The 16,716-nt window shown below is 39.0% G+C and overlaps 1 protein-coding gene across 1 annotated transcript in view; it reads left to right on the forward strand.

The window, feature by feature from the left end:
- LOC124161433 overlaps nucleotides 1-16,716 on the forward strand; it is a 481,813-nt gene that overhangs the window by 112,095 nt on the left and 353,002 nt on the right. The window lies entirely within an intron of this gene.

The raw sequence follows: 16,716 nt of genomic DNA on the forward strand, positions 1-16,716 counted from the left end.
TAATTGGACATGTTCCTAGATATTTTAGTCCATTATAACTACGAACGATGTGATTTCTGTCAAATCTGGTGGCATATCATGGGGCAGAAAAGAAAAGTATCGAATGTTTTTACTACTTATAGCGCCAATCAAGAAGTAATTTATCGCAAAGTTTACTTTATGAAATTAACTGCGAAGGACTTGGCTGATCTAACCCTTCGATTGTGTCGACCTTTGTGACTTTGAACGATCATTTCATGATTCTTTAGAATAGGGTGGTTTCCTATTATTTTTTATTGCATAAATCAAAAGATTATTACTCCCGGAGTACGTATTTCACGCTTTTAGATTTTTAATTGGCGATATCTATTTTTCGCGATTAAATGAAAAGTGAAAAATTTCAAGCGCGCGAAAACGCGACAGCTAAGTATGAATGCCGGGAAAACTCCGCGTGACGTTGTTCTGGTTCCCGCTGCCGCAAGTGAGGTGACCTTGGGGCGAGGCTTTGAGCGCTGATACGACGCAGGATGCTGGTAGGTAGCAGAGTATCCTGCTAGCTGGGAGCGCTTGGATTAAGTAAGAATTATTAATACCTTATCAAACGAAGAAAAGTTTCCGGCCTTAGCCAGTTTTAATAGGTGATTATTAAGACATGTTTCCCTGAGCTCTGTGCCTCATGCATGCATTGGTAATCTCAGACGATGTACAACTCCTATCTACTTGTATAGAAACTAGGTCCCTGTGACGTCACGTGGAATGGAATCACATGGGCGCCAATCTGGCCTTTTTCAAATGAGGATAAAATTGACCATTGCCATTCGTCTAAACCGGTATTTCTGAAACTAAATAATTTGTATATTATGAATATACTAATTGTGGGTAACGAGTCGCAATCAATGCCTTTCGTTTTCTTTGATGAAGGAAACTACCCTATTATTCTTCCAGAAATGAATGAATTTATGTATGCATTAGGAGGTCGTGTATTTATATTAGTATTTCGTATTTCTTAGGTAATTCCATGAAATAAAGACATCTCACGCTTATTATGCATTTTGGCAGCTAGGCGAGATGTGGTCATTTCGGGATTACAGGTTTCCATAACGTAGGAATATTCGTCGGTTCCTCATATGGGTTTCGATTGCGGATACGGTATTGAATTCCAATGAAGGCGCAGGAAAACTCGTCATCAATCCCATCTCGTTCCGTATACTGCTGTCTTGCCGTATTCGTAAGTTTTATCTTCTCCATTCGTGTCCGAAACGTGTAAAAGTGTACGAATGAGGCCGACAATGGGGTTCGTCACTTTCCATTTCTTACGTCGGTTCCCATTTCGTCCCAGCTGTGCAATCCACGGGAGGAATCGAGATCCAATGTCTCGATGTTTTTCTTTTTCTTCTGCTGTCAAAAGTGGAAGAAGAAAAAGATTTCTCATGCGGGATATTATGCATTCTGGTGGCGCGCTACGCGGATCATCAAACTTTCCGATGCCAAGTATCTGAATTTTGGCAAGGATACGAGACATGAATTTCGTTCGATGGTATCAGAACTAGAGTTGCGGGCGCTGCGAAACATAATCGGATTACGGAAATCGTTGTATATTCATAAGATGGTGCTGTTCCGCAATTAATGCTTTTTAGCCTTTATGCTAATGATGAGATCGCTGAGAATTATAGTTAGTGTTTAAATATACATTGTTTAATATTTAACGAATATAGTCAGACGATTTCTACTAATAAATATTTTAACGTGATTAATTTTATTATATTTTATCACTATTTTAATGAGACTAATTATACATATATATGTATATCCACATGTGGTCTTTTGTTTTAAGTTCTATCGCATCATTTGTTTCACTGACAGTCGTGGTTTATGCTCATATTAAGCTCCTGACGCATTTTTCACTTATTTATTCAAATGGAGACGCGTTTCCTGGCCTTGACTCATTCGAGATTTCTCTTCTTAGAGAATCTTAATAGCTGAATGATCAATTTTGGGAATGAAAGAAGTTAGGTGCGGGGTTGAAACAGTTTTCGGCAATAGAGATAATGATTGCGTTGCACACTCATCTTTAAGCACGCCTTCTTATTTGAAGAGGCTTATAAAATTCATAAGTAGATGTAAATCATTATAGGGATATAAATGGCTTATTTCACTTTGACCCTGAAGCTGGTCGGCACAAAGGCCCTCTATTTCACATGTAATCTTGGTTTCGAATTATTGGACTTAATTTACAGTACTCCAATCCCAAGATTGGTTTGCAACAGCTCCTCCATTTCTCCCTATCCCAAGTTAGCTGCTTTAGTTCCCTGATGATTTTTTTTTACTTTGTGCCCTACTCAATGTCCCACATACCTACTTATGTTTTGGTTTTCCTTCAACTTTCCCTGTTCAATATTATTATCAGTGGCGTAACTATGAGGGGATAGAAAAGGACTCAAAGCGTCTGAGAAAAAAAATTAAAACCATTGTCTAGTTTTGACATAGAATAACTGCATCTGCTTAAAGTTCAATTTTTAGTGCCATAATTATGTGAAATTTATATATCCAGCCATGTAATTTTTTCCTAGACCTTGGGGGATGGGGAGGGTCGCCACCCCAGGCCATCCCATCCCCCCCAAAGCATATTCCTAGTTACGCCACTGATTCTTATCATGCTATATTGTTACTATCTATCCTTAAATTTACTATTAATCGGTTATCTATACCTACATGTTGCCCCGCAAGCCGCCTCAAGGCGGTGGGCGGGATAGGGGGTGTGTAAGAACACCCGCTGCTAAAAAATAAAAAGGAAAACCTCATACGAAGCTCCGAATAGCATTTATTGACGTCCTTTATTGTTCGGGGAAAAAGGAATTCCCAAAATATCTGTTCGGCAAAATATCTCTCTTAATTCACCGTTTCTGTCGGACCTGAAAATATAGTACGGTTCTAATATGTTGTTCTCCTTGTCGCTCTGAAAGATATCTGTTCTCAAATGCTCAAGCAATCTAAGTCTACCATGTTTTGGGCCGGAAAGGTAAGGTTTTTTTTAAACTTATAATGGACACGGTATGCAGCTTATGAATGCAAAAGTAGAACTCTGAGAAATTTTTGAAATTGATGAAAGGGAAAGCAATTCTATAACTGCGTAATATCTCCCCTCTTCCCCGTGAACGTGGTGGCTATGTTGCGGATGTATTCGCTCCATGCTCTGTGGATGAGCAGCAGAGGGGGATTGCAATCGTGGTCGGCGACGCTGATTTCTTTGTTCACGGCGATCGATTACCGGGACGTGATTACTCCTCCCGCTGCCCTCCACGGTCACTAACTCATCAATCCATCCATCCATCCACTAACTCACCACCCCTGACTTCTAATGCGCCCCTTTCGCTTTCTTCCTTCTTACCCACGGGGGAAAAAGGCTGCAATATTCATACGGTATTTATAGGTATTCTGCACTCCCTGCCCCTTCTCCAAAATATTCTTTAGGAAATTAGGGATATAAATGAATTTTATGTTATTTTAAGAAATATATCAAAATGTGCTCTAATTCTGTCCCATCGACTGGTCATCATCATTATTAGTGAAGATTATTTTGACGCAGCTCTCCATTCCTCTCTCCTATCCGCTGTTATTTTTATTGTGACATATTTCTTCCCTTGTAAATCCTTTATACTCTGCCTAATGTAACTCTTTCGGGGCCCTTCTTCCCTTCCAGCTGTCCCTCTACGATTCCTTTCATCAGGCCATCATATCTCAAAATGTGACCAACTAAGTTTTCCCGTCATCTTTTTAAGGTTTTTAGAATACTTCTCTTTTCTCCCACTCTTCTTAGCACTTCCTCGTTACTTCCACGGTCGATCCATTTTATCTTCATCATTCTTCGGTAGCACCACATTTCGAATGCTTACACTCTTGACTTCTCTGCTGCTGTCAACGTCCAAGCCTCGCTTACATAGAGGAACATTCTCAATAAGTTGCATCCGATGATTTGTTATCTTATTTCAATGCTTGTTCTCAGCTGTTCTCAGATTCATCTTTCTGTAGAAATCCCAGTTTTCTTTTTCTTTCGTTTCGTCTTTTTTTCATCGACTGGTGTCAACAAAAATTGGCTTTCCCTTAGTCTTTCTGGAAATTGTCCACATTTTTGCCTCAAATACAAATTCTCTATATGTGTGAGGAGGCCAAGAGAAAATAATTGGGCTTCCTACCCTAGTATTGTGTTATCACTTGCCTGTGACTTACTCTGGGGGCAGTTCTACACTCACCTGTACAAATCAACCAATATGATTATTTAAATATATGAAGAGGTAGGTTTGAACGAAGCTTGTGTAGATTGTAGCTTTGGCAGGGGGGCAAAATCAATACTAGGTTAGGCTTGGTGATTGTAAACAAGGAAATCTAATAATATCTTATATTAAATTAAATGTGAAATTAAAAAAAATAAGGCAGGACGACCATACAAGTAGATAGATAGGAAATAAGTACAACAATAGCGGAATATAGACAGGTCAAAAACATAAGTTTGCTTAATTTCGGGGAGGAGGGGAAATCCTTCCGTTATACACGCCCCTGGGTTCGACCCACTGGCAAATTAAGCATAAATTAAGGAGTTGAAGCATTGAAAAAGCCTTGCTGATTTTCTTCTTGTTCTAGTAAAGGGAGTAAAATGAAGCTACGACCACTCAGTGTGGTTGAACCGAATGCCTTCTTCTTCCTCACTCCCCAGATGCCATTTCTGCAATTCTGAATCGCATTCCTGCGCGCTCAATGTCTCGACCTCTTCCCGGCCACAAACACTGATCTCCTCCTTCCCGTATTGCATCCCTCTCTTCTTTCAGTCCTTTCCCACCCCTGCGACCCCCTCCTTCCTCCGCCAGGGCATCCCTTTCTCTCCCCTCCCCTTTCACCAGACGTCGGATCTCGATCGTGACTTGTTGTCTTCCTCGCTTCCACTTTTCGACGTCCTCAGTTCCCCTACCGCACTCAGCGTCATACACTTATGCTTCATTCACATTACGATTGTCCAAGCGATCGTCCCAACGATTAGTTGGCCGAACTAGCCATGTGAATGCATCTCCTGACAATAGTTGACGTAGTTCCGAACGTTGCCACTTTACGATGGTTAGGTGCTGGGAGACCGGAAACGGAAGCGACAAGAGAAAGACGAAAAGCTCGTGAAGCTCTATTTTTTTCATGGATTTGTCCTAGGAAGGAAGAATATGGGCGGAAGAAAAATTATTCGGTAAATACACGTTGAACACAGTAATATCTTGTCCCTGCATACCTCAACAGCTTTGCTAACCGTCAATTTCCCGTTCACTTTAGATGTCAGCACTAGAGGGTTGCACAGGCTTTAACAATCGTCGTGTGAATGCACGATAGTTTCGACAATCGCTGGAGCAATCGTAATGTGAATGAGGCATTACCTACCCATTAGATTTCTTCTTTCGACCAATTCTACGAGCTAGTTCGACAGTACGATAGTTCGATTGACAATCGTATCGTCGTGCTTTATTAGAAATGTACTTATAGTTTCTTTAGATCAAATGAGGGATTTGGATTGAATTTTTATTCGATTATGTTGTCTTCTCATCTCCCATATTTCCCCTACCGCAATCAGCGTCGTACACTCCCAATTAAATATCCCCTTTCGACCTATTCTACGAGCTAGTTCGATTGATCGAAACTAGAATACGGTTGTGTGCCGCTAAAAATGCGTAGTTTTCTTAGATCATATAGGGGATTTTTATTTTTATTTGAATATGTTACCTTCCCCACCCTCACTTCTCGACATCTATAGCTCCCCTTCCACACCCAGCATCACATACTTCCCTCCCCATTAAATAATCTCTGTCGAATGATTCTCCTATCTCGTTCCATGGTTCGATAGATCGAAACTATCGTATCGTTATTTGCTATTAAAAGTGTAAAGTTTTCTTAGAGAATTTAAGGAAATCGGATTGGTTTCAGATTCGATCAATCACTCTAATCCGTTAAGACTGTCATAGCTATTAAAAAAAAGGCTCTGCTCGCATTAAATTTTTTCACGTTTTTCCCATTTAAAATAAGTAGGACGAGCTCGGCTCAAAATATAGCCGGATGTGTCACAATTGGTCCAAATGCGCTATTTGTAGGCATTATTCTTCCGGTTAGAGTGGGTTTAATTGGAGCTTTTTTGGAAATTATCCCGCTGTCTCATCCGACCAAATTCCAAATATCTCCTTAGTTTACAGTAAGGCCTATTCATTACGTTCTAAAATATCGATTTACGTTTATTTTACATATTTTTTCAAGTACATTCAAGTTTGTTTTATATTCTATGTTAGCTAATTTTTCTTTTCCTTTTTTTACAGGTAAGGAAACCCAGACTCTCATTTGTGCAACAGCCACAAAATAGGATACGGATGTGGTTTGTATGAGAGTTACATAATATTGATTCACCAGTAGCACCTATTGCTATTTTATGAAATGAAAAATCTCCGAAATGATAGTAAATCAAAAGTAATATACCTGGTAAATGCACGTGTTTAACTGGTTAATTAATTGTTATTTGAAATAAGGATTGGTCAATTTTTTGCTGATATAGCGGAGATGAATGCATATTATATGAAGTTCTCGAGGAGCTCTGAGAATATATTTTACAGGGGTCATTTGTTTAATAATTAGCCATTATAAAATATTTTCTTGAAATCAATTGTGATACTTCTCTATTGAAAGAATTCGTTGTGCGATTCGTTTCACTGCGTCTAGTGACATAATGAAATACATATTATTGTTTATTTTACAACTGCTTTTGTTTTTCTGATAAGGTTTCAATGGCAGAGTTTTCAAATGAATAGCAGATTAAAAATACAAAAAAAGATGTCTGGATTTGTAATAATTCACAAAAACCTAATAAAATATGAAATAAAGGGGTTGTATAACTAAAATGTGAAACCATAAATCTATTTTATGCTTTCTAGACTTGCTTCTGTGGCGGTGCGTAGGTGATAATGATTGTTACCATATTATCGCACCCTTTTACATTGTAACGTTGATGACGTGTATAAAACTCTGAATGTTAGCATCCAAATGAAATGGACTCAATTATCCCTTATGTCTCTTCTTCTCCTGGTATCTTTCTTTCCTTGATTGTACTTGCGGTCGCTTCTTACCTACCATCTCACGCGATTCCTTCATTCTAAAGCCGTCCGTTCCAAGCCGAGTCTTACGGCTTTTTGCCCGCGATCCTTGCTTCGCAATTCCCATTCACGAAACGATTGATGGCCTCACGAAGCGAGAAACCAACTGAGATGTATCCACTAATTTAAAGTGCCTTTTAAGTAATGAGTCCATTCCGTTTGTGTTTTTTTGGCTAAATCAAGGCGAACCATTTATAATAAGATATCTTTTTGCGGCGAGAAAGTCTCTTGGCCGGAATGCTTCATGCAACCGATGTCCCTTAAATAGCATCTTAATTTATTGAAAGCCATCTCATCTCGTCTTGCTCAGAAAGCTTGAAGAAGACGGTCATGACTGGTGTTTATATTTATGAAACAAATTTACGTCGGCGAGTGAAAAGTGTGGGGTTTTTTCCTTTATTAAATGGCTACCTTCGTTGACAGTTTTATCTTCGAGAATATCCCTTAGAGCGTCAGAAGGTCCATGAGCCGCATTTCCCTTTTTTACCTACTTAGAGGACTCTGTAAATATTTTATTTTCAAGTTTTAGCGTGTTTACAGTCCTCGGAATCTTTTTATAGTGACCATACGAAAGACAGACGCATACCGGTTGTGTTAACTGTCGTAAGCAAGCTGCAAATCAATTCTTTAAAGGCTGCCATATGTATAGCCTGTTTAACTTGATTAATGATTTTTGCCCGAGAACTTAGCGTCTTAGCTATTTTCAATGTATTTTTTTATGATGCTAAGATGTGTGTATTTCCCTTAAGAGGCACTTTATGTACGATTACGTAACGATTATGTACGATGGCCATAAGATGTGTTGTCCAGTCCATTTAGAGTGATTATTTCATGCTATCAGTTGAGCTGTCAATAGTCATTATATCTCAATATAACTAGCTGGTTTCTTGCATCTTTATCCGCAATTACTTTCGCCAGTAAAGATGTTTCCAAGACAAACAGCATTTGTTTGCGAAAGAAATTCCCATGACTTATTCTGCGTCACTTGGCTGATTAAGGCTCAGAGAATGAGATAGAACGTGGTGCAACTTGATACAGCCACATGGCGCATAATCTCTCATTAGAATTAATTAGAATGAATTATGCATGACAGGGAAATATCCCTCTTTCCGTGGCTTTATTTGGTAAATGAAATTGGTAGGAAGACGAATGAGGCAAGGGAGATGTGTGATACATGCTGTTATCACTTGCTGGAATGAGAATTCCCATCCTCCACTCTCAGTGCTTGACCATATAGGGGCGCACTTCCAATACAGCTACAATATTTCAGCCTATTCTTCTGGAGATTAATCTGCTCTTCCGCCCAGTATTTCAGCTTGGAATAGCACCTTTTCAACCCATTGGGATGTTGAATTCAACCTTTTTAGCTGGCATGCGATTGATTAATCAGTCTCTTTGCTTACCAATTTCCTCTTTATTCGGTCTAATTATTGATTGCGTTCATCATCGCCTTGGTAATGTCTGGTTAGTGAGTCACTTAGCTAATCAGTTAACTAGCTCGTGAGAATATGCTTGTTTTTGCTTTTTCCACATGACATATGCCTTGTTGTTAATTTTGATATGTCATTAAACGAATGCTGATGCACTCTTTATGAATCCATGCTTTCATAATGGCTGACTTTTCTTGTCGGGTATCTTGTCACTGCGTTTGGCGATGGCCGAAATGTCTTCCACGGAAACGTCTACCATCACGCAGATCTTGACCCCGGTAAAGCTAGGGAACATTCCTCTGGCATCATTCTCCGGAAAAGTTTAAAACTTTATCTAATTTCGATTCTTTATTCAGGCTTATGATGGAGGTAATCATACTTCAAAGATCATTGAATTATCCCTTGTTTATGTCCTGAGAAAGTGTCTTTTGCTGGAGAATAATCTAATCAGGGTATGTAGCAAAACCAAAATCTATAACTGGCCAAATTTGTTTTTAGCACGACTATCAATGGGTTATGGTCGGAGTCAATTGATTAATATTGTATTCAATTAACTTTGATTTTCACAACTCAACTGTAGCGATGGGGCGGTGTTGTATATTTTATACTAATTAGCATTGCTACCGTACATTAAACCTATGGTAGGTAATGAAATCTTATCTGAAAGCACATTCAGAATTTGTGAAATTGTAGAAGAATATTCTCGAGCTCTCAAATGCAATAACTTAGAACTCAAGGCTATGAAAAAAGGCATCCTCAGCTGCTACTGAGGCGTATCTCAAGTGTGGTGGAGAGTGAAAGCTAATTTAACTTATTTTATTTCCACATTTAGTACACGTAGCCTTTATCACCATCATCGGACGTGCCGCAGTCGTTCATTCAAAGGTTTTGGTCGTCAGCCATCACGGGAAAGATTATGTGTCCCAAGAAGAGATATTACCTTTCTAAAAGTGATAGGTTATATACTGACTTTCGTTCCCCCAAAGGCACCTATATTATATTTCTTTCTGGTGACCGCTAAACGCTGCCCATTATGTTTGGTTACGTTTGACCAATTTCTCGGTTAAGTTTACATAAAGGAAACATCCCGGAAAGTGAAAGATCATTCCAACAAAACGGTGCCATTAAATGGAGAAATTCCTTCAATCTGTGTCTCTTTAAAATAATTGTTTCACTTTTTTTATGGAACCCGCTTGGCCGTACAGAAAACACGTGCTATGTGTTATCCAAGTCTTTTCTAACTGAAAGACTCCACTGAGTCACTGAGTGAGATCTTTATTACCTTATCTTAAGTTTACTCTGTTTTTCTGCTATCAAGCATTACTACCTTCAAAAACTGCTATGTAGGCAGGTAATAATAAATTATCTGGAGGTACATTAAGAAATTGCAAGACGGTTAATCCTGTTAGGATTTCGTATGCGACCAACGTTTTGACAATATGTATCCTTAATATCGCGGAGAATTACATACATTTGTATGGTTTCATACTCTTGAACGAATATGGCATACCTTTCGCGAACCCTCTGAAAGCATCAGCGGCGTTGCGTATATGAAGACTTACGATGAAAACTCCATATAATTATTAAAAATTATGTGACTAAATCAAACAAACTGAGGTTTCAGTTGTAAATTTAGGTCAACACTGTGGAAATTCCGGTAGCTTAGCAGCATGTTTTGCGGGTTGTCATTGAACTTTGCGGAATGCTATCATAAGAGGCTAATTTGATTCTACACATTTATTTCATGAGAATGACCCAAGTATCGTTTTCAATCTATAATTGGGCATGATTTGATGCTTTTTTCTCTACGCATTCAGAGTGTGCATTTTTTTATGTGCAATTGATTTAAACGACGGATATGAACGGACATTCTCAAAGCCTTGCTCAGACTTCTCTTTTCATTATTATCAATACTGGGAAAGGTTTTGAAAGCATTAGGGGATCTATGTGTCGATAAATTTCGAACATTTTGAAAACCTCTTTATCTGTTTGAAATAAAATCTTGTATTGGATGCGTTCATTGAGATAATTTGTAATACAAGGACAGAAACCATGAAGTCATCATCATCATCACTGGTCAACAATCCTAGGATTGGTTTGACGCAGCTCTCCACTCAGTTCTCCTATCAGCTAATTTTTCACACCTACGTATTTCTTCTCTTTCACATCCTTCTTCACTTGTTCCACAGTTTTTGTTCGAGGTCTTCCTTTTCCGTTCTTGCCTTCCACTTGTCCTTCGACGATTGTCTCCATCAGGCCATCATGTCTCAATATGTGGCCTATAAGGTTGTTCCGTCTTCTTGTTAAGAAGTCAACATGAAAATTCTCGGAAAATTTGTCAGATTAAGTATTCTGGATTTCATAGTGGTCGACGTACTTTCTTTGACATATTTAAGGTCCTTGGTTCCATTCCCTGTCCAGGGAATTTTTTGTAATGAGTAGATTTCATGGCCCTTTCCCCTTGAAGCTGAAAATTCACGCACCTCATGGTGGACTGGGCCGAGGACCGAGGTGGTTGAAGTCGAAGCGAGTTTTCCCATTCAGGAATTTCCTCCCCTGCACAAAATGAGAGTAAATAAGGAGAAAAGAAATGGAGATATCGTGGTGAAGTGGACAGGGAGAGAATTAAAGGAATGAAAATAATGGGAGGGGAAGAGATGCTGGGAATGGCCTTTTCCCGAAAAGAAAGGGAAGAGTTTCGGTGTGGGGGGGGGGGGGGGGTAAGGAAGGGGATTCGGAGGTGAGGCTCGTAACAATGCGAACCTTATTAGTCATCCGATCCTCATTCCTCTGCCGCCTGCCTGTGGAATCTCGCCTTTTTATTTTACGGCCCACCTTATCGTTCCTTTTTTTATATATATACATCCCCTCCGTCACAACGTCTCGTTTGGAGAGTGTAGGCGGGTGTAGTCACCTTTATCTCCCACTTGCATCTCCAGATGTCTCTGCACTTTCACCTCTCCCCTCCTCCTCCTATCTGTTTCTCTCTCCCTCACTCAAGCACGCTGGCACGAGGTGGGAAAAATCGACTCGGTCACTATCCTTGACTCATTCGGAAAGGTTTCTCGGCCCTATAATTTTATTATTTCATGTATTAAATAATACTATGAATGCATATTCTATAAAAATTATGAAATCCGTGAGGTTTTTATTATTACATTTATATTTTTATTACATTAAACAACCATATAATGTTTAGGTAGATTGATACCTGTATTAACCCCTCTTAAACTCTTTGGAGCGGGACTGGCGAGAACTTCCATCGGTATTTTAACTAAAATGTAACTTCTTCGAGAAAAAAATGCTATTATGTAACTTTTTGGTGCATCAACATTATGCTTTTTAAATTTTTCTCGTATTGGATTAACTTTTAGTTGTATGAGTAATCATGATTTTTATTCAAGAGTTGTTATACTGCATTATAGTTAACTTGAATAATCCACAACATCAAAGCCGATATTTCGGCTCGTGGCTCCGAGTGGGTAAAGGTACCGTGCCACCTATTTAAATAAGCAATATCCTGATGACTAACCGGTCTTCTCTCTCATGATTTTGATAGGTGGGGTATAGTTCACTCCAGACTACCTAACCTGCATACTATCTAAAGCGTTAAAAGTCAAGGTATGGTGAATTGAAATTGAGAAAACACTTGTGTTTCTATTAATAATGAAAAACACTTTGTTACTTCCACAAAATTCACAGAGTTTCTATTTTATTACCGGTTTCGGCTACAACACCATTTTCAAATACATACTATGGTATGTATTTGAAAATGGTGTAATAGCCGAAACCGGTAATAAAACAGAAACTCTGTGAATTTTGTGGAAGTAACAAAGTGTTTTTCATTATTAATATGGAGCCCTTCCACCACGTAAAAGCTTCAAGTTTCGATTTAACTTGCGTTTCATTCGGGATCGTGTAAACGTCTATAATATAACATATTTATGTAGGAATAAAAACTTTTCTCCACATTTTAGTAACCAGAGAATTTGTTTTACTTTTCATACGTTGAATACTGTGTCAAGACTGTTAATAAATGTGAGGTGGATCAATCATTTTCACTTAAAGAGAGCTTTTGGTTCCGCATCATTAATCGCTACAAACATGATACTTGAATCCGAGGCATAAACCACTATACTTTTACTTTCACATTCCCGCGTGACCATTTTCTGTGTTCCTCTCGTATCGTCTGAAATATTTGTCTAACACTCTATTACCTCCGGTTATGTAATCCAAAAAGATCGGTAATTTCCTGCTGAAACATAACTAAGGTTTGGACTGGCAGAAATGAGGGATTTTATGAAAGTGCGGTTATATCGTAGAAGTAATGGAAAAACTGTTACATACTCTACTTTTCGTGATGACAGAAAAAAATTTTTAGAAATAAAATGTCGATTATTAGAACCGTATTGTGCCGGCCGTAAACCCTATGAGATAAGGGTATTGTTGGTAACATATGTGTTGTATCCCTTCGATTTCTAATAAATAAGTACTGCCGATGGCTCTGATGATTACCAAGTGTCATCGATTGAACTATCCGAAGACAGGATAAGCTAGCAACAATAGTATCAAATAAAAAACTCCTGAAGTATTTTAGGTAGGATTTTCTCTTTTAATGTGCTGACTATGTTTGGAATATTAAGATATCAAATTTGTGTAACCGCAAATATAGTTTCACGACTTGCTTGTAATTAACTGGTAATGAATACCGGAACGAAAATAAGTACGAGATATGTCTTAAGAAGAACGGAAAATTCTTGTGAAAAAATTTAATGACCACCCACGTGTATTAATTTTGATCGCGCGCATTTTACACGGAAAATCTCCTAAATACAGTAAGTATATTTAAAAAATAAATCAGTAGATCAACGCGTTTATTTTCTCTCATGTAAGAGCTATTATACAGGCACAAGCAGGTGATTGTTCCCATAAAATGAACCTAATTTGGGTAATGGAGTAATAGTCCACCGCCGTGGCAGTATAGTTGTCTTTTTAGCCCTTTTTTCGTTACTAACTGTAGAGGATTTCCGAGCGCTGGTTTAGTAGTACATACGTAAATGCATAGACCAGTCGAGTACTTGCTGATTCCCATCGTTTAGGGGGTTCTGTGAAAGTAATGACGTATTTATACGATTTACTACAAACATTGCACCGTTGATCATAAGAAAATTTTCCACCACCACTGTGTACCAGACAACTTCTCCCTTCCAGCTGCCTTTAGGCGCCATCCCTACGGGGTTGAAAATATCGCTCCATGTTTTTTTTTTGCAGCAATTATACCCGGAGACGCATTTTATTTACTACCCTCATCACCGCTTTTATTTTGCATGAGCTATCTTCCCTCATTGCTCGCTTTCGCGATATCTGCTCTTGGATACCTTCGGCCCTATCGCCCCTGATCACTCTCGTTTCCCCATCTTCGTGACTTCACTTCATTGGATTTTTCCTCTCGCTCGTGACCGTGATTCCGTGACCCTGAGTGCCTCCCGTGCCCTCCGTCCGCACGGCAAATTTGTCTTCGGCCCGATCGCAGCATCCGCCTCGTAGAGGGGTTGTTGTTTTATCTATTGCAGTCATTTCGTTTCACCATGCGTTCCACCGATTAGACTGCTGGTTCACACGTTTCGGTGGGAACAATTTCGTGATATCTCTCTGAGGGATTTTTTTTGGAAGTCGGATGTGCAAACTATGTGGATGAGAACATTTGTTCTGATGTGAAGTGAAGCTATGGTATGTTATTTGGAGGAGGCGACCGACTGCTGAATTTATTTGCGCCATGAAGGAAGGGTAGGGAGGAAATGGTGGAGAGAAACCCGGCGTCGGCATTAGCCTGCTCCTAACGAAAGGGACCACGGTTGAACGTCCCATCCGACAGACGGTACATAGCCCTCGGGGTGCCTTCCACAAGACACTCGTGCAGGGATTGGGCAGACCCAGAAAATTTTTTGCTTACGCCGGGATTTGAACCCAGACCGACTGCGTGGGAAGAATCACTCTAGAAGTGGAGTTATTCCGGCGATTATACTGAGGAGAGAAAAAAGAAATTTCTGAAGCTCTGGTAATGGGTTTAAGGAAATATAAAATTTGGTTAAAAGATATGGCAACCAATCAACTACCAAGTCAAGATATTACTGTATACTAATGGCCTAGAGATAAAACTCATCACCTATAGATAGGAGTAAAGTTTGTAGTGGAGATTTTTCGGCGCGGAAAAAGGCGGGTTGCGACGCAATATCGAAGCTGAAAATCGTGAAGGTTACCTATGTGGTGCCTAACATTAGTGTATTTCTAATTTAGTAGTTCAGCAGCGTATCGTGATCATCAGATGGTACCAAAAAGTCGACATGATAAAATTTAATCCTCTCTAAGTTTTCCATCATTTTTCACCTTGCTTCAAAGAGCATTGCTGTATTTACGGGATTATGAAATTTTTGACAGTGACGGTCGATAGACAAACAGTCTTAAAAAAATGAAGGCACGGAGTGAGAATGCCTGAAGAGGGAAGTATTGAGGTACTCAGTATAACAGGGAAATGTGTGAAACTGTCGAAAAAGTAGACGTTTTCATAACAAGTGGAGAAACTTCTTAAAGTTTGGCACGTCACTATTGTTGTGAAGTTTTAGAGTGAAAAATGATTCTCTAACGGAGAAAAATAACACCGTCTTTATAGTTAGCGTTCGTTTTTTTATAGCTTTGATTTTATTTAGATGAAGATGACGCGTGGTATTTCTGTGGTGAGTCTTCATAACAAACCCTTTTTTAGACTTAGGGAAACGATACTTGGCTGAAGTCAGGCTTTGTTGATAGCTATCACGGGTGCGTATTCTCGGCATGTATCTCCCGAGACGGATGAACTTGGGGTCAAGATTTAGTTGCCTCTCATCTGCATCTTCTCACGAACCAAGAGGTCGCTGCATTGTTGGGTCCTATCTTTCAATCATTTAAGGTTTATTATCGGACCTCGGCCATTTTCCAATGCGGAAATTGCTTCATCAGATGGTGGCCGTTGATGTGATGAGTTCTTGTGGCATGAAATTGCAGACTGCACCGTCATTAGTCTCCCAATTACGTAATATTTTTGGGTTTCGTAAATTTCTCCTTTGGTTTGTATAAATATGCTCCATTGTCGTTCGCCTCCATAAAATCTCAATTCATTACTACTTCTACCGCTGAAGCTACTTCGAGAAATGTCACACTATGAAGACAATCGTCGAAGGACAGGTGGAAGGCAAGAATGGAAAAGGAAGACCTCGAACAAAATATATGGAACAAGTAAAGAGAGATGTGAAAGAGAAGAAACACGTAGGAGTGAAAAGATTAGCTGATAGGAGAACTGAGTGGAGAGCTGCGTCAAACCAATCCTAGGATTGTTGACCAGTGATGATGATGATGATGGCTTGCATTTTTATTTGACGTCATAATGGTTTCAATTTTTGCTGACTTACGTTCTTGTGCTAAAAAACCAATCAGTAGTACCATTGCATAATTATTTTGAATTTTCCTGCTGATCTGTAAAAAAATGCCTCTTTACTCTTACAAGCTACGTTCATAATTAACCAAGACATTTAGTATAAATTTTTAATTTTGTCGCAAAAGTAGTGGTTTTGATCCCTACCAAAATCAGGTATTGAACTGTAAATTCAATTGGTATCACTGATTTATAATTTTCAATTAATAAATCTTACCTTAAACAGCTTTTCTCAGACTCTTTGACACCTTGACACAGTGGCCGATAAAGTGGGGGGCGCCCCCGTAATACCTTGGAAAATTGAAAATATGGCAATATTTAACCCATTTCCACCTAAAATATATTCTTCCTGCGATTGTGAAGATATTTAGACACGTTGCTCTTATGGTCCTCTTTAATTACCATTTGAAATATTTTGGTGCCACCTCAGCTTGCTTGTTCATAATGACCCATAGACGTATATCTACACTGGTTAGTGCAGAGGTCGGAATCTTATGTTGTTCAATATCAACGAGTGACCTTGATAGAAAGGATGAATCTTCGTGGCAAACATTTTTCTCGATAAAAGAAATACAAATTAATCCATACAATGTCATTTCTGTTTAGTTTTGTGATGCATGGCTGTAATTAGCAGGCAGTCGCCATAAACATTGGATTTCCGTTTCGCGCCAGT

Source organism: Ischnura elegans, chromosome 6 (genome assembly GCF_921293095.1).
Source record: "Ischnura elegans chromosome 6, ioIscEleg1.1, whole genome shotgun sequence".
Classification (NCBI taxonomy): domain Eukaryota; kingdom Metazoa; phylum Arthropoda; class Insecta; order Odonata; family Coenagrionidae; genus Ischnura; species Ischnura elegans.